The following is a 22,001-nucleotide window of genomic DNA, read 5'->3' as shown; positions in this document are numbered from 1 at the left end:
CGGCCAGGTCACAAGAAAGCGAGTTGAAGAAAGGAGCTCAGGGGCACTGTAATTCACAAACCTGCAGAGTTATAAATGACAGCTATCGTCCAAAAATAGACTGAAGTAAGGCTGCCAAGAGGACTTGAAAGTGGGGCAGAATTGCAGGAAACCGATTTCAGGAGGTAGAGTGGAATTGCATTGAAAGCATAGGAAAAGAGGCAGAACGTCCACAATGATGCACTTGGCCAAAAAGGGCGTATGCGTTTTTTCCTGAATATATTCAGGAAAAAACGCATACGCCCTTTTTGGCCAACCAAGCAAGCTTGCAAAGGAAATCTGCACTACAATGAAGTCTCACTTCCCCCCGGTCAAAAGGGCCATCTGAAAAAAGTGTAAAATCCAGAAAGGCAGGACAGGCCATGGAGAACTGGGAGCCTTGTTATGCTGATGGGCGGGATGTAAATTGCCAACAGACACTCGGGAGAAGTGTATGGTGTTTCCTGAAACATCTAAAAAACAAAGCAACAGAGCCTAGGGCACTGCCACTTATGGTCCTATAGCTTAGGGAAATTAAAATCAAAAAGACACAGCCACCCCAAAGTTTGGGACGCCTCTGTTTACAAGAACCTCATTTACAGTACAAGTTCAACATCGCAGAAAGTGAAAAATGGATAAAGAAGTTGTGGTATTTACTTACAAAGCAATATCACTCAGCAATGAATTCTATGTCATCAGGCCCTTAGCATCACAATGAGTGGATTCAGGTATGATGATTCTAACTGAAATAAGTCACACAGAAAAAGAAACATCATAAGATATCAGTAATACACGGAATGTAAACTTGGCTACACAGGAACTGAATTACAGAACAGAACAGGGTCTCAAATTTAGAAAACAAACTTATGCTTGCTTAAGGGGAAAGGTGAGTTGGGGTGCTGCATAAAACCAGAGATTGAAATGAGCACAGATAAAGTTCCTTAAGCCAAATATGGAATAGACAAGAGCTACTCCTTGCTCAACGAAATGGACTCAAAACCCCATATTAAACCCCTAAGAATGTACCTGACTAGTAAGTATCTTAAAACCTATGGATTGCTATGTCTCCAAAAGAGAATCAAGCGTGTGTACAGGGGAATAAACACAGCAGTGATAGGATTGGAGAGGTTCGGTGAGCAAATGAAGACCCTTTGAAGTTATATTGCATGGTACCCATTGCACGGGTCTCAACTCTCCAGTTTTAAGGTATTCTTCCTTCAGCTAAAACATGCATGTGGAACCCAGAGTATGATCAACCATGTGAACGGGAGACGTGTTCAAATATGTCTCAGTTTTCCTCCCCTGGTACTCGGGTGCAACATTCCAGACGCTTTACTAACACTCTCCCGACTTGGAGAGTCAGTCCCTTTAACCTCCTGTTTGGCCCAGTTTGCAATTTCTGCGGAAGATGAACAGGAATAGCGAGAACCAATGAGAGGCTAGCTGGAGGTGTCTGGACGGGCAAATTTAACTCTCATTTCCCACCAGGAAGAGGAATTAACCAAAGGCTCAGCGTGCCGGGCCGGAACCAGATTAGGGCCTGAAGCCATCCTGCGGTGTTGCAGCCAGGTCACAAGAAAGCGAGTTGAAGAAAGGAGCTCAGGGGCACTGTAATTCACAAACCTGCAGAGTTATAAATGACAGCTATCGTCCAAAAATAGACTGAAGTAAGGCTGCCAAGAGGACTTGAAAGCGGGGCAGAATTGCAGGAAACCGATTTCAGGAGGTAGACAGGAATTGCATTGAAAGCATAGGAAAAGAGGCAGAACGTCCACAATGATGCACTTGGCCAAAAAGGGCGTATGCGTTTTTTCCTGAATATATTCAGGAAAAAACGCATACGCCCTTTTTGGCCAACCAAGCAAGCTTGCAAAGGAAATCTGCTCTACAATGAAGTCTAACTTTCCCCCGGTCAAAAGGGCCATCTGAAAAAAGTGTAAAATCCAGAAAGGCAGGACAGGCCATGGAGAACTGGGAGCCTTGTTATGCTGATGGGTGGGATGTAAATTGCCAACAACCACTCGGGAGAAGTGTATGGTGTTTCCTGAAACATCTAAAAAACAAAGCAACAGAGCCTAGGGCACTTCCACTTATGGTCCTATAGCTTAGGGAAATTAAAATCAAAAAGACACAGCCACCCCAAAGTTTGGAACGGCTCTGTTTACAAGAACCTCGTTTACAGTACAAGTTCAACATCGCAGAAAGTGAAAAATGGATAAAGAAGTTGTGGTATTCACTTACAAAGCAATATCACTCAGCAATGAAATCTATGTCATCAGGCCCTTAGCATCGCAATGAGTGGATTCAGGTATGATGATTCTAACTGAAATAAGTCAAACAGAAAAAGAAACATCATAAGATATCACTAATACACGGAATGTAATCTTGCCCACACAGGAACTGAATTACAGAACAGAACAGGGTCTCAAATTTAGAAAACCAACTTATGCTTGCTTAAGGGTAAAGGTGAGTTGGGGTGCTGCATAAAACCAGAGATTGAAATGAGCACAGATAAAGTTCCTTAAGCCAAATATGGAATAGACAAGAGCTACTCCTTGCTCAACGAAATGGACTCAAAACCCCATATTAAACGCCTAAGAATGTACCTGACTAGTAAGTATCTTAAAACCTATGGATTGCTATGTCTCCGAAAGAGAATCAAGCATGTGTACAGGGGCATAAACACAGCAGTGATAAGATTGGAGAGGTTCGGTGAGCAAATGAAGACCCTTTGAAGTCATATTGCATGGTACCCATTCCACGGGTTTCAACTACCCAGGTTTAAGGTATTCTTCCTTCAGCTAAAACATGCATGTGGAACCCAAGTATGATCAACCATGTGAACGGGAGACTTGTTCAAATATGTCTCAGTTTTCCTCCCCTGGTACTCGGGTGCAACATTCCAGATGCTTTGCTAACACTCTCCCCACTTGGAGAGTCAGCGCCTTTAACCTCCTGTTTGGCCCAGTTTGCAATTTCTGCGGAAGATGAACAGGAATAGCGAGAATCAATGAGAGGCTAGCTGGAGGTGTCTGGACGGGCAAATTTAACTCTCATTTCCCACCAGGAAGAGGAATTAACCAAAGGCTCAGCGTGCCGGACCGGAACCAGATTAGAGCCTGAAGCCATCCTGCGGTGTTGCGGCCAGCTCAAAAGAAAGCGAGTTGAAGAAAGGAGCTCAGGGGCACTGTAATTCACAAACCTGCAGAGTTATAAATGACAGCTATCGTCCAAAAATAGACTGAAGTAAGGCTGCCAAGAGGACTTGAAAGCGGGGCAGAATTGCAGGAAACCGATTTCAGGAGGTAGACTGGAATTGCATTGAAAGCATAGGAAAAGAGGCAGAACGTCCACAATGATGCACTTGGCCAAAAAGGGCGTATGCGTTTTTTCCTGAATATATTCAGGAAAAAACGCATACGCACTTTTTGGCCAACCAAGCAAGCTTGCAAAGGAAATCTGCACTACAATGAAGTCTCACTTCCCCCTGGTCAAAAGGGCCATCTGAAAAAAGTGTAAAATCCAGAAAGGCAGGACAGGCCATGGAGAACTGGGAGCCTTGTTATGCTGATGGGCGGGATGTAAATTGCCAACAACCACTCGGGAGAAGTGTATGGTGTTTCCTGAAACATCTAAAAAACAAAGCAACAGAACCTAGGGCACTTCCACTTATGGTCCTATAGCTTAGGGAAATTAAAATCAAAAAGACACAGCCACCCCAAAGTTTGGGACGCCTCTGTTTACAAGAACCTCGTTTACAGTACAAGTTCAACATCGCAGAAAGTGAAAAATGGATAAAGAAGTTGTGGTATTTACTTACAAAGCAATATCACTCAGCAATGAAATCTGTGTCATCAGGCCCTTAGCAGCACAATGAGTGGATTCAGGTATGATGATTCTAACTGAAGTAAGTCACACAGAAAAAGAAACATCATAAGATATCAGTAATACACGGAATGTAAACTTGGCTACACAGGAACTGAATTACAGAACAGAACAGGGTCTCAAATTTAGAAAACCAACTTATGCTTGCTTAAGGGGAAAGGTGAGTTGGGGTGCTGCATAAAACCAGAGATTGAAATGAGCACAGATAAAGTTCCTTAAGTCAAATATGGAATAGACAAGAGCTACTCCTTGCTCAACAAAATGGACTCAACACCGCATATTAAACGCCTAAGAATGTACCTGACTAGTAAGTATCTTAAAAACCTATGGATTGCTATGTCTCCGAAAGAGAATCAAGCATGTGTACAGGGGCATAAACGCAGCAGTGATAGGATTGGAGAGGTTCGGTGAGCAAATGAAGACCCTTTGAAGTCATATTGCATGGTACCCATTACACGGGTCTTAACTCTCCAGGTTTAAGGTATTCTTCCTTCAGCTAAAACATGCATGTGGAACCCAAGTATGGTCAACCATGTGAACGGGAGACGTGTTCAAATATGTCTCAGTTTTCCTCCCCTGGTACTCGGGTGCAACATTCCAGACGCTTTACTAACACTCTCCCCACTTGGAGAGTCAGCGCCTTTAACCTCCTGTTTGGCCCAGTTTGCAATTTCTGCGGAAGATGAACAGGAATAGCGAGAAGCAATGAGAGACTAGCTGGAGGTGTCTGGACGGGCAAATTTAACTCTCATTTCCCACCAGGAAAAGGAAATAACCAAAGGCGCAGCGTGCCGTGCCGGAACCAGATTAGGGCCTGAAGCCATCCTGCGGTGTTGCGGCCAGGTCACAAGAAAGCAAGTTGAAGAAAGGAGCTCAGGGGCACTGTAATGCACAAACCTGCAGAGTTATAAATGACAGCTATCGTCCAAAAATAGACTGAAGTAAGGCTGCCAAGAGGACTTGAAAGCGGGGCAGAATTGCAGGAAACCGATTTCAGGAGGTACACTGGAATTGCATTGAAAGCATAGGAAAAGAGGCAGAACGTCCACAATGATGCACTTGGCCAAAAAGGGCGTATGCGTTTTTTCCTGAATATATTCAGGAAAAAACGCATACGCCCTTTTTGGCCAACCAAGCAAGCTTGCAAAGGAAATCTGCACTACAATGAAGTCTCACTTCCCCCCGGTCAAAAGGGCCATCTGAAAAAAGTGTAAAATCCAGAAAGGCAGGACAGGCCATGGAGAACTGGGAGCCTTGTTATGCTGATGGGCGGGATGTAAATTGCCAACAACCACTCGGGAGAAGTGTATGGTGTTTCCTGAAACATCTAAAAAACAAAGCAACAGAACCTAGGGCACTTCCACTTATGGTCCTATAGCTTAGGGAAATTAAAATCAAAAAGACACAGCCACCCCAAAGTTTGGAACGGCTCCGTTTACAAGAACCTCGTTTACAGTACAAGTTCAACATCGCAGAAAGTGAAAAATGGATAAAGAAGTTGTGGTATTTACTTACAAATCAATATCACTCAGCAATGAAATCTGTGTCATCAGGCCCTTAGCAGCACAATGAGTGGATTCAGGTATGATGATTCTAACTGAAGTAAGTCACACAGAAAAAGAAACATCATAAGATATCAGTAATACACGGAATGTAAACTTGGCTACACAGGAACTGAATTACAGAACAGAACAGGGTCTCAAATTTAGAAAACCAACTTATGCTTGCTTAAGGGGAAAGGTGAGTTGGGGTGCTGCATAAAACCAGAGATTGAAATGAGCACAGATAAAGTTCCTTAAGCCAAATATGGAATAGACAAGAGCTACTCCTTGCTCAACGAAATGGACTCAACACCGCATATTAAACGCCTAAGAATGTACCTGACTAGTAAGTATCTTAAAACCTATGGTTTGCTATGTCTCCGAAAGAGAATCAAGCATGTGTACAGGGGCATAAACGCAGCAGTGATAGGATTGGAGAGGTTCGGTGAGCAAATGAAGACCCTTTGAAGTCATATTGCATGGTACCCATTCCACGGGTTTCAACTACCCAGGTTTAAGGTATTCTTCCTTCAGCTAAAACATGCATGTGGAACCTAGAGTATGATCAACCATTTGATCGGGAGACGTGTTCAAATATGTCTCAGTTTTCGTACCCTGGTACTCGGGTGCAACATTCCAGACGCTTTACTAACACTCTCCCGACTTGGAGAGTCAGTCCCTTTAACCTCCTGTTTGGCCCAGTTTGCAATTTCTGCGAAAGATGAACAGGAATAGCGAGAACCAATGAGAGACTAGCTGGAGGTGTCTGGACGGGCAAATTTAACTCTCATTTCCCACCAGGAAGAGGAAATAACCAAAGGCTCAGCGTGCCGTGCCAGAACCAGATTAGGGCCTGAAGCCATCCTGCAGTGTTGCGGCCAGGTCACAAGAAAGCGAGTTGAAGAAAGGAGCTCAGGGGCACTGTAATTCACAAACCTGCAGAGTTATAAATGACAGCTATCGTCCAAAAATAGACTGAAGTAAGGCTGCCAAGAGGACTTGAAAGCGAGGCAGTATTGCAGGAAACCGATTTCAGGAGGTAGACTGGAATTGCATTGAAAGCATAGGAAAAGAGGCAGAACGTCCACAATGATGCACTTGGCCAAAAAGGGCGTATGCGTTTTTTCCTGAATATATTCAGGAAAAAACGCATACGCCCTTTTTGGCCAACCAAGCAAGCTTGCAAAGGAAATCTGCACTACAATGAAGTCTCACTTCCCCCCGGTCAAAAGGGCCATCTGAAAAAAGTGTAAAATCCAGAAAGGCAGGACAGGCCATGGAGAACTGGGAGCCTTGTTATGCTGATGGGCGGGATGTAAATTGCCAACAACCACTTGGGAGAAGTGTATGGTGTTTCCTGAAACATCTAAAAAACAAAGCAACAGAGCCTAGGGCACTTCCACTTATGGTCCTATAGGTTAGGGAAATTAAAATCAAAAAGACACAGACACCCCAAAGTTTGGGACGCCTCTGTTTACAAGAACCTCGTTTACAGTACAAGTTCAACATCGCAGAAAGTGAAAAATGGATAAAGAAGTTGTGGTATTTACTTACAAAGCAATATCACTCAGCAATGAATTCTATGTCATCAGGCCCTTAGCATCACAATGAGTGGATTCAGGTATGATGATTCTAACTGAAATAAGTCACACAGAAAAAGAAACATCATAAGATATCAGTAATACACGGAATGTAAACTTGGCTACACAGGAACTGAATTACAGAACAGAACAGGGTCTCAAATTTAGAAAACCAACTTATGCTTGCTTAAGGGGAAAGGTGAGTTGGGGTGCTGCATAAAACCAGAGATTGAAATGAGCACAGATAAAGTTCCTTAAGCCAAATATGGAATAGACAAGAGCTACTCCTTGCTCAACGAAATGGACTCAAAACCCCATATTAAACCCCTAAGAATGTACCTGACTAGTAAGTATCTTAAAACCTATGGATTGCTATGTCTCCAAAAGAGAATCAAGCGTGTGTACAGGGGAATAAACACAGCAGTGATAGGATTGGAGAGGTTCGGTGAGCAAATGAAGACCCTTTGAAGTTATATTGCATGGTACCCATTACACGGGTCTCAACTCTCCAGTTTTAAGGTATTCTTCCTTCAGCTAAAACATGCATGTGGAACCCAGAGTATGATCAACCATGTGAACGGGAGACGTGTTCAAATATGTCTCAGTTTTCCTCCCCTGGTACTCGGGTGCAACATTCCAGACGCTTTACTAACACTCTCCCGACTTGGAGAGTCAGTCCCTTTAACCTCCTGTTTGGCCCAGTTTGCAATTTCTGCGGAAGATGAACAGGAATAGCGAGAACCAATGAGAGGCTAGCTGGAGGTGTCTGGACGGGCAAATTTAACTCTCATTTCCCACCAGGAAGAGGAATTAACCAAAGGCTCAGCGTGCCGTACCAGAACCAGATTAGGGCCTGAAGCCATCCTGCGGTGTTGCGGCCAGGTCACAAGAAAGCAAGTTGAAGAAAGGAGCTCAGGGGCACTGTAATGCACAAACCTGCAGAGTTATAAATGACAGCTATCGTCCAAAAATAGACTGAAGTAAGGCTGCCAAGAGGACTTGAAAGCGGGGCAGAATTGCAGGAAACCGATTTCAGGAGGTAGACTGGAATTGCATTGAAAGCATAGGAAAAGAGGCAGAACGTCCACAATGATGCACTTGGCCAAAAAGGGCGTATGCATTTTTTCCTGAATATATTCAGGAAAAAACGCATACGCCCTTTTTGGCCAACCAAGCAAGCTTGCAAAGGAAATCTGCACTACAATGAAGTCTCACTTCCCCCCGGTCAAAAGGGCCATCTGAAAAAAGTGTAAAATCCAGAAAGGCAGGACAGGCCATGGAGAACTGGGAGCCTTGTTATGCTGATGGGCGGGATGTAAATTGCCAACAACCACTCGGGAGAAGTGTATGGTGTTTCCTGAAACATCTAAAAAACAAAGCAACAGAACCTAGTGCACTTCCACTTATGGTCCTATAGCTTAGGGAAATTAAAATCAAAAAGACACAGCCACCCCAAAGTTTGGGACGCCTCTGTTTACAAGAACCTCGTTTACAGTACAAGTTCAACATCGCAGAAAGTGAAAAATGGATAAAGAAGTTGTGGTATTTACTTACAAAGCAATATCACTCAGCAATGAATTCTATGTCATCAGGCCCTTAGCATCACAATGAGTGGATTCAGGTATGATGATTCTAACTGAAATAAGTCACACAGAAAAAGAAACATCATAAGATATCAGTAATACACGGAATGTAAACTTGGCTACCCAGGAACTGAATTCCAAAACAGAACAGGGTCTCAAATTTAGAAAACCAACTTATGCTTGCTTAAGGGGAAAGGTGAGTTGGGTTGCTGCATAAAACCAGAGATTGAAATGAGCACAGATAAAGTTCCTTAAGCCAAATATGGAATAGACAAGAGCTACTCCTTGCTCAACGAAATGGACTCAACACCGCATATTAAACGCCTAAGAATGTACCTGACTAGTAAGTATCTTAAAACCTATGGATTGCTATGTCTCCAAAAGAGAATCAAGCATGTGTACAGGGGCATAAACGCAGCAGTGATAGGATTGGAGAGGTTCGGTCAGCAAATGAAGACCCTTTGAAGTCATATTGCATGGTACCCATTCCACGGGTTTCAACTACCCAGGTTTTAGGTATTCTTCCTTCAGCTAAAACATGCATGTGGAACCCAAGTATGATCAACCATGTGAACGGGAGACGTGTTCAAATATGTCTCAGTTTTCCTCCCCTGGTACTCGGGTGCAACATTCCAGACGCTTTACTAACACTCTCCCCACTTGGAGAGTCAGCGCCTTTAACCTCCTGTTTGGCCCAGTTTGCAATTTCTGCGGAAGATGAACAGGAATAGCGAGAACCAATGAGAGGCTAGCTGGAGGTGTCTGGACGGACAAATTTAACTCTCATTTCAAACCAGGAAGAGGAAATAACCAAAGGCTCAGCGTGCCGTACCGGAAACAGATTAGGGCCTGAAGCCATCCTGCGGTGTTGCGGCCAGCTCAAAAGAAAGCGAGTTGAACAAAGGAGCTCAGGGGCACTGTAGTTCACAAACCTGCAGAGTTATAAATGACAGCTATCGTCCAAAAATAGACTGAAGTAAGGCTGCCAAGAGGACTTGAAAGCGGGGCAGAATTGCAGGAAACCGATTTCAGGAGGTAGACTGGAATTGCATTGAAAGCATAGGAAAAGAGGCAGAACGTCCACAATGATGCACTTGGCCAAAAAGGGCGTATGCGTTTTTTCCTGAATATATTCAGGAAAAAACGCATACGCCCTTTTTGGCCAACCAAGCAAGCTTGCAAAGGAAATCTGCACTACAATGAAGTCTCACTTCCCCCCGGTCAAAAGGGCCATCTGAAAAAAGTGTAAAATCCAGAAAGGCAGGACAGGCCATGGAGAACTGGGAGCCTTGTTATGCTGATGGGTGGGATGTAAATTGCCAACAACCACTCGGGAGAAGTGTATGGTGTTTCCTGAAACATCTAAAAAACAAAGCAACAGAGCCTAGGGCACTTCCACTTATGGTCCTATAGCTTAGGGAAATTAAAATCAAAAAGACACAGCCACCCCAAAGTTTGGAACGGCTCTGTTTACAAAAACCTCGTTTACAATACAAGTTCAACATCGCAGAAAGTGAAAAATGGATAAAGAAGTTGTGGTATTCACTTACAAAGCAATATCACTCAGCAATGAAATCTATGTCATCAGACCCTTAGCATCACAATGAGTGGATTCAGGTACGATGATTCTAACTGAAGTAAGTCACACAGAAAAAGAAACATCATAAGATATCACTAATACACGGAATGTAAACTTGGCTACACAGGAACTGAATTACAGAACAGAACAGGGTCTCAAATTTAGAAAACCAACTTATGCTTGCTTAAGGGGAAAGGTGAGTTGGGGTGCTGCATAAAACCAGAGATTGAAATGAGCACAGATAAAGTTCCTTAAGCCAAATATGGAATAGACAAGAGCTACTCCTTGCTCAACGAAATGGACTCAACACCCCATATTAAACGCCTAAGAATGTTCCTGACTAGTAAGTATCTTAAAACCTATGGATTGCTATGTCTCCAAAAGAGAATCAAGCATGTGTACAGGGGCATAAGCGCAGCAGTGATAGGATTGGAGAGGTTCGGTGCGCAAATGAAGACACTTTGAAGTCATATTGCATGGTACCCATTCCACGGGTTTCAACTACCCAGGTTTAAGGTATTCTTCCTTCAGCTAAAACATGCATGTGGAACCTAGAGTATGATCAACCATGTGATCGGGAGACGTGTTCAAATATGTCTCAGTTTTCGTACCCTGGTACTCGGGTGCAACATTCCAGACGCTTTACTAACACTCTCCCGACTTGGAGAGTCAGTCCCTTTAACCTCCTGTTTGGCCCAGTTTGCAATTTCTGCGGAAGATGAACAGGAATAGCCAGAACCAATGAGAGACTAGCTGGAGGTGTCTGGACGGGCAAATTTAACTCTCATTTCCCACCAGGAAGAGGAATTAACCAAAGGCTCAGCGTGCCGTGCCGGAACCAGATTAGGGCCTGAAGCCATCCTGCGGTGTTGCGGCCAGGTCACAAGAAAGCGAGTTGAAGAAAGGAGCTCAGGGGCACTGTAATTCACAAACCTGCAGAGTTATAAATGACAGCTATCGTCCAAAAATAGACTGAAGTAAGGCTGCCAAGAGGACTTGAAAGCGGGGCAGAATTGCAGGAAACCGATTTCAGGAGGTAGACTGGAATTGCATTGAAAGCATAGGAAAAGAGGTAGAACGTCCACAATGATGCACTTGGCCAAAAAGGGCGTATGCGTTTTTTCCTGAATATATTCAGGAAAAAACGCATACGCCCTTTTTGGCCAACCAAGCAAGCTTGCAAAGGAAATCTGCACTACAATGAAGTCTCACTTCCCCCCGGTCAAAAGGGCCATCTGAAAAAAGTGTAAAATCCAGAAAGGCAGGACAGGCCATGGAGAACTGGGAGCCTTGTTATGCTGATGGGCGGGATGTAAATTGCCAACAGACACTCGAGAGAAGTGTATGGTGTTTCCTGAAACATCTAAAAAACAAAGCAACAGAGCCTAGGGCACTTCCACTTATGGTCCTATAGCTTAGGGAAATTAAAATCAAAAAGACACAGCCACCCCAAAGTTTGGAACGGCTCTGTTTACAAGAACCTCGTTTACAGTACAAGTTCAACATCGCAGAAAGTGAAAAATGGATAAAGAACTTGTGGTACTTACGTACAATGCAGTATCACTCAGCAATGAAATCTATGTCATCAGGCCCGTAGCAGCATAATGAGTAGATTCAGGTACGATGATTCTAACTGAAATAAGTCACACAGAAAAAGAAACATCATAAGATATCACTAATACACGGAATGTAAACTTGGCTACACAGGAACTGAATTCCAAAACAGAACAGGGTCTCAAATTTAGAAAACCCACTTATGCTTGCTTAAGGGGAAAGGTGAGTTGGGGTGCTGTATAAAACCAGAGATTGAAATGAGCACAGATAAAGTTCCTTAAGCCAAATATGGAATAGACAAGAGCTACTCCCTGCTCAACGAAATGGACTCAACACCGCATATTAAATGCCTAAGAATGTACCTGACTAGTAAGTATCTTAAAACCTATGGATTGCTATGTCTCCGAAAGAGAATCAAGCATGTGTACAGGGGCATAAACGCAGCAGTGATAGGATTGGAGAGGTTCGGTGAGCAAATGAAGACCCTTTGAAGTCATATTGCATGGTACCCATTCCACGGGTTTCAACTACCCAGGTTTTAGGTATTCTTCCTTCAGCTAAAACATGCATGTGGAACCCAAGTATGATCAACCATGTGAACGGGAGACGTGTTCAAATATGTCTCAGTTTTCCTCCCCTGGTACTCGGGTGCAACATTCCAGACGCTTTACTAACACTCTCCCCACTTGGAGAGTCAGCGCCTTTAACCTCCTGTTTGGCCCAGTTTGCAATTTCTGCGGAAGATGAACAGGAATAGCGAGAATCAATGAGAGGCTAGCTGGAGGTGTCTGGACGGGCAAATTTAACTCTCATTTCCCACCAGGAAGAGGAATTAACCAAAGGCTCAGCGTGCCGTACCGGAACCAGATTAGAGCCTGAAGCCATCCTGCGGTGTTGCGGCCAGCTCAAAAGAAAGCGAGTTGAAGAAAGGAGCTCAGGGGCACTGTAATTCACAAACCTGCAGAGTTATAAATGACAGCTATCGTCCAAAAATAGACTGAAGTAAGGCTGCCAAGAGGACTTGAAAGCGGGGCAGAATTGCAGGAAACCGATTTCAGGAGGTAGACTGGAATTGCATTGAAAGCATAGGAAAAGAGGCAGAACGTCCACAATGATGCACTTGGCCAAAAAGGGCGTATGCGTTTTTTCCTGAATATATTCAGGAAAAAACGCATACGCCCTTTTTGGCCAACCAAGCAAGCTTGCAAAGGAAATCTGCACTACAATGAAGTCTCACTTCCCCCCGGTCAAAAGGGCCATCTGAAAAAAGTGTAAAATCCAGAAAGGCAGGACAGGCCATGGAGAACTGGGAGCCTTGTTATGCTGATGGGCGGGATGTAAATTGCCAACAACCACTCGGGAGAAGTGTATGGTGTTTCCTGAAACATCTAAAAAACAAAGCAACAGAACCTAGGGCACTTCCACTTATGGTCCTATAGCTTAGGGAAATTAAAATCAAAAAGACACAGCCACCCCAAAGTTTGGAACGGCTCTGTTTACAAGAACCTCGTTTACAGTACAAGTTCAACATCGCAGAAAGTGAAAAATGGATAAAGAAGTTGTGGTATTCACTTACAAAGCAATATCACTCAGCAATGAAATCTATGTCATCAGGCCCTTAGCATCGCAATGAGTGGATTCAGGTATGATGATTCTAACTGAAATAAGTCACACAGAAAAAGAAACATCATAAGATATCACTAATACACGGAATGTAATCTTGCCCACACAGGAACTGAATTACAGAACAGAACAGGGTCTCAAATTTAGAAAACCAACTTATGCTTGCTTAAGGGTAAAGGAGAGTTGGGGTGCTGCATAAAACCAGAGATTGAAATGAGCACAGATAAAGTTCCTTAAGCCAAATATGGAATAGACAAGAGCTACTCCTTGCTCAACGAAATGGACTCAACACCCCATATTAAACGCCTAAGAATGTACCTGACTAGTAAGTATCTTAAAACCTATGGATTGCTATGTCTCCGAAAGAGAATCAAGCATGTGTACAGGGGCATAAACACAGCAGTGATAAGATTGGAGAGGTTCGGTGAGCAAATGAAGACCCTTTGAAGTCATATTGCATGGTACCCATTCCACGGGTTTCAACTACCCAGGTTTAAGGTATTCTTCCTTCAGCTAAAACATGCATGTGGAACCCAAGTATGATCAACCATGTGAACGGGAGACGTGTTCAAATATGTCTCAGTTTTCCTCCCCTGGTACTCGGGTGCAACATTCCAGACGCTTTACTAACACTCTCCCCACTTGGAGAGTCAGCGCCTTTAACCTCCTGTTTGGCCCAGTTTGCAATTTCTGCGGAAGATGAACAGGAATAGCGAGAATCAATGAGAGGCTAGCTGGAGGTGTCTGGACGGGCAAATTTAACTCTCATTTCCCACCAGGAAGAGGAAATAACCAAAGGCTCAGCGTGCCGTACCGGAACCAGATTAGAGCCTGAAGCCATCCTGCGGTGTTGCGGCCAGCTCAAAAGAAAGCGAGTTGAAGAAAGGAGCTCAGGGGCACTGTAATTCACAAACCTGCAGAGTTATAAATGACAGCTATCGTCCAAAAATAGACTGAAGTAAGGCTGCCAAGAGGACTTGAAAGCGGGGCAGAATTGCAGGAAACCGATTTCAGGAGGTAGACTGGAATTGCATTGAAAGCATAGGAAAAGAGGCAGAACGTCCACAATGATGCACTTGGCCAAAAAGGGCGTATGCGTTTTTTCCTGAATATATTCAGGAAAAAACGCATACGCCCTTTTTGGCCAACCAAGCAAGCTTGCAAAGGAAATCTGCACTACAATGAAGTCTCACTTCCCCCCGGTCAAAAGGGCCATCTGAAAAAAGTGTAAAATCCAGAAAGGCAGGACAGGCCATGGAGAACTGGGAGCCTTGTTATGCTGATGGGCGGGATGTAAATTGCCAACAACCACTCGGGAGAAGTGTATGGTGTTTCCTGAAACATCTAAAAAACAAAGCAACAGAACCTAGGGCACTTCCACTTATGGTCCTATAGCTTAGGGAAATTAAAATCAAAAAGACACAGCCACCCCAAAGTTTGGGACGACTCTGTTTACAAGAACCTCGTTTACAGTACAAGTTCAACATCGCAGAAAGTGAAAAATGGATAAAGAAGTTGTGGTATTTACTTACAAAGCAATATCACTCAGCAATGAAATCTGTGTCATCAGGCCCTTAGCAGCACAATGAGTGGATTCAGGTATGATGATTCTAACTGAAGTAAGTCACACAGAAAAAGAAACATCATAAGATATCAGTAATACACGGAATGTAAACTTGGCTACACAGGAACTGAATTACAGAACAGAACAGGGTCTCAAATTTAGAAAACCAACTTATGCTTGCTTAAGGGGAAAGGTGAGTTGGGGTGCTGCATAAAACCAGAGATTGAAATGAGCACAGATAAAGTTCCTTAAGTCAAATATGGAATAGACAAGAGCTACTCCTTGCTCAACGAAATGGACTCAACACCGCATATTAAACGCCTAAGAATGTACCTGACTAGTAAGTATCTTAAAAACCTATGGATTGCTATGTCTCCGAAAGAGAATCAAGCATGTGTACAGGGGCATAAACGCAGCAGTGATAGGATTGGAGAGGTTCGGTGAGCAAATGAAGACCCTTTGAAGTCATATTGCATGGTACCCATTACACGGGTCTTAACTCTCCAGGTTTAAGGTATTCTTCCTTCAGCTAAAACATGCATGTGGAACCCAAGTATGGTCAACCATGTGAACGGGAGACGTGTTCAAATATGTCTCAGTTTTCCTCCCCTGGTACTCGGGTGCAACATTCCAGACGCTTTACTAACACTCTCCCCACTTGGAGAGTCAGCGCCTTTAACCTCCTGTTTGGCCCAGTTTGCAATTTCTGCGGAAGATGAACAGGAATAGCGAGAAGCAATGAGAGACTAGCTGGAGGTGTCTGGACGGGCAAATTTAACTCTCATTTCCCACCAGGAAAAGGAAATAACCAAAGGCTCAGCGTGCCGTGCCGGAACCAGATTAGGGCCTGAAGCCATCCTGCGGTGTTGCGGCCAGGTCACAAGAAAGCAAGTTGAAGAAAGGAGCTCAGGGGCACTGTAATGCACAAACCTGCAGAGTTATAAATGACAGCTATCGTCCAAAAATAGACTGAAGTAAGGCTGCCAAGAGGACTTGAAAGCGGGGCAGAATTGCAGGAAACCGATTTCAGGAGGTAGACTGGAATTGCATTGAAAGCATAGGAAAAGAGGCAGAACGTCCACAATGATGCACTTGGCCAAAAAGGGCGTATGCATTTTTTCCTGAATATATTCAGGAAAAAACGCATACGCCCTTTTTGGCCAACCAAGCAAGCTTGCAAAGGAAATCTGCACTACAATGAAGTCTCACTTCCCCCCGGTCAAAAGGGCCATCTGAAAAAAGTGTAAAATCCAGAAAGGCAGGACAGGCCATGGAGAACTGGGAGCCTTGTTATGCTGATGGGCGGGATGTAAATTGCCAACAACCACTCGGGAGAAGTGTATGGTGTTTCCTGAAACATCTAAAAAACAAAGCAACAGAACCTAGGGCACTTCCACTTATGGTCCTATAGCTTAGGGAAATTAAAATCAAAAAGACACAGCCACCCCAAAGTTTGGAACGGCTCCGTTTACAAGAACCTCGTTTACAGTACAAGTTCAACATCGCAGAAAGTGAAAAATGGATAAAGAAGTTGTGGTATTTACTTACAAAGCAATATCACTCAGCAATGAAATCTGTGTCATCAGGCCCTTAGCATCACAATGAGTGGATTCAGGTATGATGATTCTAACTGAAGTAAGTCACACAGAAAAAGAAACATCATAAGATATCAGTAATACACGGAATGTAAACTTGGCTACACAGGAACTGAATTACAGAACAGAACAGGGTCTCAAATTTAGAAAACCAACTTATGCTTGCTTAAGGGGAAAGGTGAGTTGGGGTGCTGCATAAAACCAGAGATTGAAATGAGCACAGATAAAGTTCCTTAAGTCAAATATGGAATAGACAAGAGCTACTCCTTGCTCAACGAAATGGACTCAACACCGCATATTAAACGCCTAAGAATGTACCTGACTAGTAAGTATCTTAAAACCTATGGTTTGCTATGTCTCCGAAAGAGAATCAAGCATGTGTACAGGGGCATAAACGCAGCAGTGATAGGATTGGAGAGGTTCGGTGAGCAAATGAAGACCCTTTGAAGTCATATTGCATGGTACCCATTCCACGGGTTTCAACTACCCAGGTTTAAGGTATTCTTCCTTCAGCTAAAACATGCATGTGGAACCTAGAGTATGATCAACCATTTGATCGGGAGACGTGTTCAAATATGTCTCAGTTTTCGTACCCTGGTACTCGGGTGCAACATTCCAGACGCTTTACTAACACTCTCCCGACTTGGAGAGTCAGTCCCTTTAACCTCCTGTTTGGCCCAGTTTGCAATTTCTGCGAAAGATGAACAGGAATAGCGAGAACCAATGAGAGACTAGCTGGAGGTGTCTGGACGGGCAAATTTAACTCTCATTTCCCACCAGGAAGAGGAAATAACCAAAGGCTCAGCGTGCCGTGCCAGAACCAGATTAGGGCCTGAAGCCATCCTGCAGTGTTGCGGCCAGGTCACAAGAAAGCGAGTTGAAGAAAGGAGCTCAGGGGCACTGTAATTCACAAACCTGCAGAGTTATAAATGACAGCTATCGTCCAAAAATAGACTGAAGTAAGGCTGCCAAGACGACTTGAAAGCGGGGCAGCATTGCAGGAAACCGATTTCAGGAGGTAGACTGGAATTGCATTGAAAGCATAGGAAAAGAGGCAGAACGTCCACAATGATGCACTTGGCCAAAAAGGGCGTATGCGTTTTTTCCTGAATATATTCAGGAAAAAACGCATACGCCCTTTTTGGCCAACCAAGCAAGCTTGCAAAGGAAATCTGCACTACAATGAAGTCTCACTTCCCCCCGGTCAAAAGGGCCATCTGAAAAAAGTGTAAAATTCAGAAAGGCAGGACAGGCCATGGAGAACTGGGAGCCTTGTTATGCTGATGGGCGGGATGTAAATTGCCAACAACCACTTGGGAGAAGTGTATGGTGTTTCCTGAAACATCTAAAAAACAAAGCAACAGAGCCTAGGGCACTGCCACTTATGGTCCTATAGCTTAGGGAAATTAAAATCAAAAAGACACAGCCACCCGAAAGTTTGGGACGCCTCTGTTTACAAGAACCTCGTTTACAGTACAAGTTCAACATCGCAGAAAGTGAAAAATGGATAAAGAAGTTGTGGTATTTACTTACAAAGCAATATCACTCAGCAATGAATTCTATGTCATCAGGCCCTTAGCATCACAATGAGTGGATTCAGGTATGATGATTCTAACTGAAATAAGTCACACAGAAAAAGAAACATCATAAGATATCAGTAATACACGGAATGTAAACTTGGCTACACAGGAACTGAATTACAGAACAGAACAGGGTCTCAAATTTAGAAAACCAACTTATGCTTGCTTAAGGGGAAAGGTGAGTTGGGGTGCTGCATAAAACCAGAGATTGAAATGAGCACAGATAAAGTTCCTTAAGCCAAATATGGAATAGACAAGAGCTACTCCTTGCTCAACGAAATGGACTCAAAACCCCATATTAAACCCCTAAGAATGTACCTGACTAGTAAGTATCTTAAAACCTATGGATTGCTATGTCTCCAAAAGAGAATCAAGCGTGTGTACAGGGGAATAAACACAGCAGTGATAGGATTGGAGAGGTTCGGTGAGCAAATAAAGACCCTTTGAAGTTATATTGCATGGTACCCATTACACGGGTCTCAACTCTCCAGTTTTAAGGTATTCTTCCTTCAGCTAAAACATGCATGTGGAACCCAGAGTATGATCAACCATGTGAACGGGAGACGTGTTCAAATATGTCTCAGTTTTCCTCCCCTGGTACTCGGGTGCAACATTCCAGACGCTTTACTAACACTCTCCCCACTTGGAGAGTCAGCGCCTTTAACCTCCTGTTTGGCCCAGTTTGCAATTTCTGCGGAAGATGAACAGGAATAGCGAGAACCAATGAGAGACTAGCTGGAGGTGTCTGGACGGGCAAATTTAACTCTCATTTCCCACCAGGAAAAGGAAATAACCAAAGGCTCAACGTGCCGTACCGGAACCAGATTAGGGCCTGAAGCCATCATGTGGTGTTGCGGCCAGGTCACAAGAAAGCAAGTTGAAGAAAGGAGCTCAGGGGCACTGTAATGCACAAACCTGCAGAGTTATAAATGACAGCTATCGTCCAAAAATAGACTGAAGTAAGGCTGCCAAGAGGACTTGAAAGCGGGGCAGAATTGCAGGAAACCGATTTCAGGAGGTAGACTGGAATTGCATTGAAAGCATAGGAAAAGAGGCAGAACGTCCACAATGATGCACTTGGCCAAAAAGGGCGTATGCGTTTTTTCCTGAATATATTCAGGAAAAAACGCATACGCCCTTTTTGGCCAACCAAGCAAGCTTGCAAAGGAAATCTGCACTACAATGAAGACTCACTTCCCCCCGGTCAAAAGGGCCATCTGAAAAAAGTGTAAAATCCAGAAAGGCAGGACAGGCCATGGAGAACTGGGAGCCTTGTTATGCTGATGGGTGGGATGTAAATTGCCAACAACCACTCGGGAGAAGTATATGGTGTTTCCTGAAACATCTAAAAAACAAAGCAACAGAACCTAGGGCACTTCCACTTATGGTCCTATAGCTTAGGGAAATTAAAATCAAAAAGACACAGCCACCCCAAAGTTTGGAACGGCTCCGTTTACAAGAACCTCGTTTACAGTACAAGTTCAACATCGCAGAAAGTGAAAAATGGATAAAGAAGTTGTGGTATTTACTTACAAAGCAATATCACTCAGCAATGAAATCTGTGTCATCAGGCCCTTAGCATCACAATGAGTGGATTCAGGTATGATGATTCTAACTGAAATAAGTCACACAGAAAAAGAAACATCATAAGATATCACTAATACACGGAATGTAAACTTGGCTACACAGGAACTGAATTACAGAACAGAACAGGGTCTCAAATTTAGAAAACCAACTTATGCTTGCTTAAGGGGAAAGGTGAGTTGGGGTGCTGCATAAAACCAGAGATTGAAATGAGCACAGATAAAGTTCCTTAAGCCAAATATGGAATAGACAAGAGCTACTCCTTGCTCAACGAAATGGACTCAACACCCCATATTAAACGCCTAAGAATGTTCCTGACTAGTAAGTATCTTAAAACCTATGGATTGCTATGTCTCCAAAAGAGAATCAAGCATGTGTACAGGGGTATAAGCGCAACAGTGATAGGATTGGAGAGGTTCGGTGCGCAAATGAAGACACTTTGAAGTCATATTGCATGGTACCCATTCCACGGGTTTCAACTACCCAGGTTTAAGGTATTCTTCCTTCAGCTAAAACATGCATGTGGAACCTAGAGTATGATCAACCATGTGATCGGGAGACGTGTTCAAATATGTCTCAGTTTTCGTACCCTGGTACTCGGGTGCAACATTCCAGACGCTTTACTAACACTCTCCCGACTTGGAGAGTCAGTCCCTTTAACCTCCTGTTTGGCCCAGTTTGCAATTTCTGCGGAAGATGAACAGGAATAGCCAGAACCAATGAGAGACTAGCTGGAGGTGTCTGGACGGGCAAATTTAACTCTCATTTCCCACCAGGAAGAGGAATTAACCAAAGGCTCAGCGTGCCGTGCCGGAACCAGATTAGGGCCTGAAGCCATCCTGCGGTGTTGCGGCCAGGTCACAAGAAAGCGAGTTGAAGAAAGGAGCTCAGGGGCACTGTAATTCACAAACATGCAGAGTTATAAATGACAGCTATCGTCCAAAAATAGACTGAAGTAAGGCTGCCAAGAGGACTTGAAAGCGGGGCAGAATTGCAGGAAACCGATTTCAGGAGGTAGACTGGAATTGCATTGAAAGCATAGGAAAAGAGGCAGAACGTCCACAATGATGCACTTGGCCAAAAAGGGCGTATGCGTTTTTTCCTGAATATATTCAGGAAAAAACGCATACGCCCTTTTTGGCCAACCAAGCAAGCTTGCAAAGGAAATCTGCACTACAATGAAGTCTCACTTCCCCCCGGTCAAAAGGGCCATCTGAAAAAAGTGTAAAATCCAGAAAGGCAGGACAGGCCATGGAGAACTGGGAGCCTTGTTATGCTGATGGGCGGGATGTAAATTGCCAACAGACACTTGGGAGAAGTGTATGGTGTTTCCTGAAACATCTAAAAAACAAAGCAACAGAGCCTAGGGCACTTCCACTTATGGTCCTATAGCTTAGGGAAATTAAAATCAAAAAGACACAGCCACCCCAAAGTTTGGAACGGCTCTGTTTACAAGAACCTCGTTTACAGTACAAGTTCAACATCGCAGAAAGTGAAAAATGGATAAAGAACTTGTGGTACTTACGTACAATGCAGTATCACTCAGCAATGAAATCTATGTCATCAGGCCCGTAGCAGCATAATGAGTAGATTCAGGTACGATGATTCTAACTGAAATAAGTCACACAGAAAAAGAAACATCATAAGATATCAGTAATACACGGAATGTAAACTTGGCTACACAGGAACTGAATTCCAAAACAGAACAGGGTCTCAAATTTAGAAAACCCACTTATGCTTGCTTAAGGGGAAAGGTGAGTTGGGGTGCTGTATAAAACCAGAGATTGAAATGAGCACAGATAAAGTTCCTTAAGCCAAATATGGAATAGACAAGAGCTACTCCTTGCTCAACGAAATGGACTCAACACCGCATATTAAACGCCTAAGAATGTACCTGACTAGTAAGTATCTTAAAACCTATGGATTGCTATGTCTCCGAAAGAGAATCAAGCATGTGTACAGGGGCATAAACGCAGCAGTGATAGGATTGGAGAGGTTCGGTGAGCAAATGAAGACCCTTTGAAGTCATATTGCATGGTACCCATTCCACGGGTTTCAACTACCCAGGTTTTAGGTATTCTTCCTTCAGCTAAAACATTCATGTGAAACCCAAGTATGATCAACCATGTGAACGGGAGACGTGTTCAAATATGTCTCAGTTTTCCTCCCCTGGTACTCGGGTGCAACATTCCAGACGCTTTACTAACACTCTCCCCACTTGGAGAGTCAGCGCCTTTAACCTCCTGTTTGGCCCAGTTTGCAATTTCTGCGGAAGATGAACAGGAATAGCGAGAACCAATGAGAGACTAGCTGGA

Source organism: Stenella coeruleoalba (assembly GCF_951394435.1).
Source record: "Stenella coeruleoalba genome assembly, contig: scaffold_71, whole genome shotgun sequence".
NCBI lineage: Eukaryota > Metazoa > Chordata > Mammalia > Artiodactyla > Delphinidae > Stenella > Stenella coeruleoalba.
Note: the sequence above shows the minus strand (reverse complement) of the source record.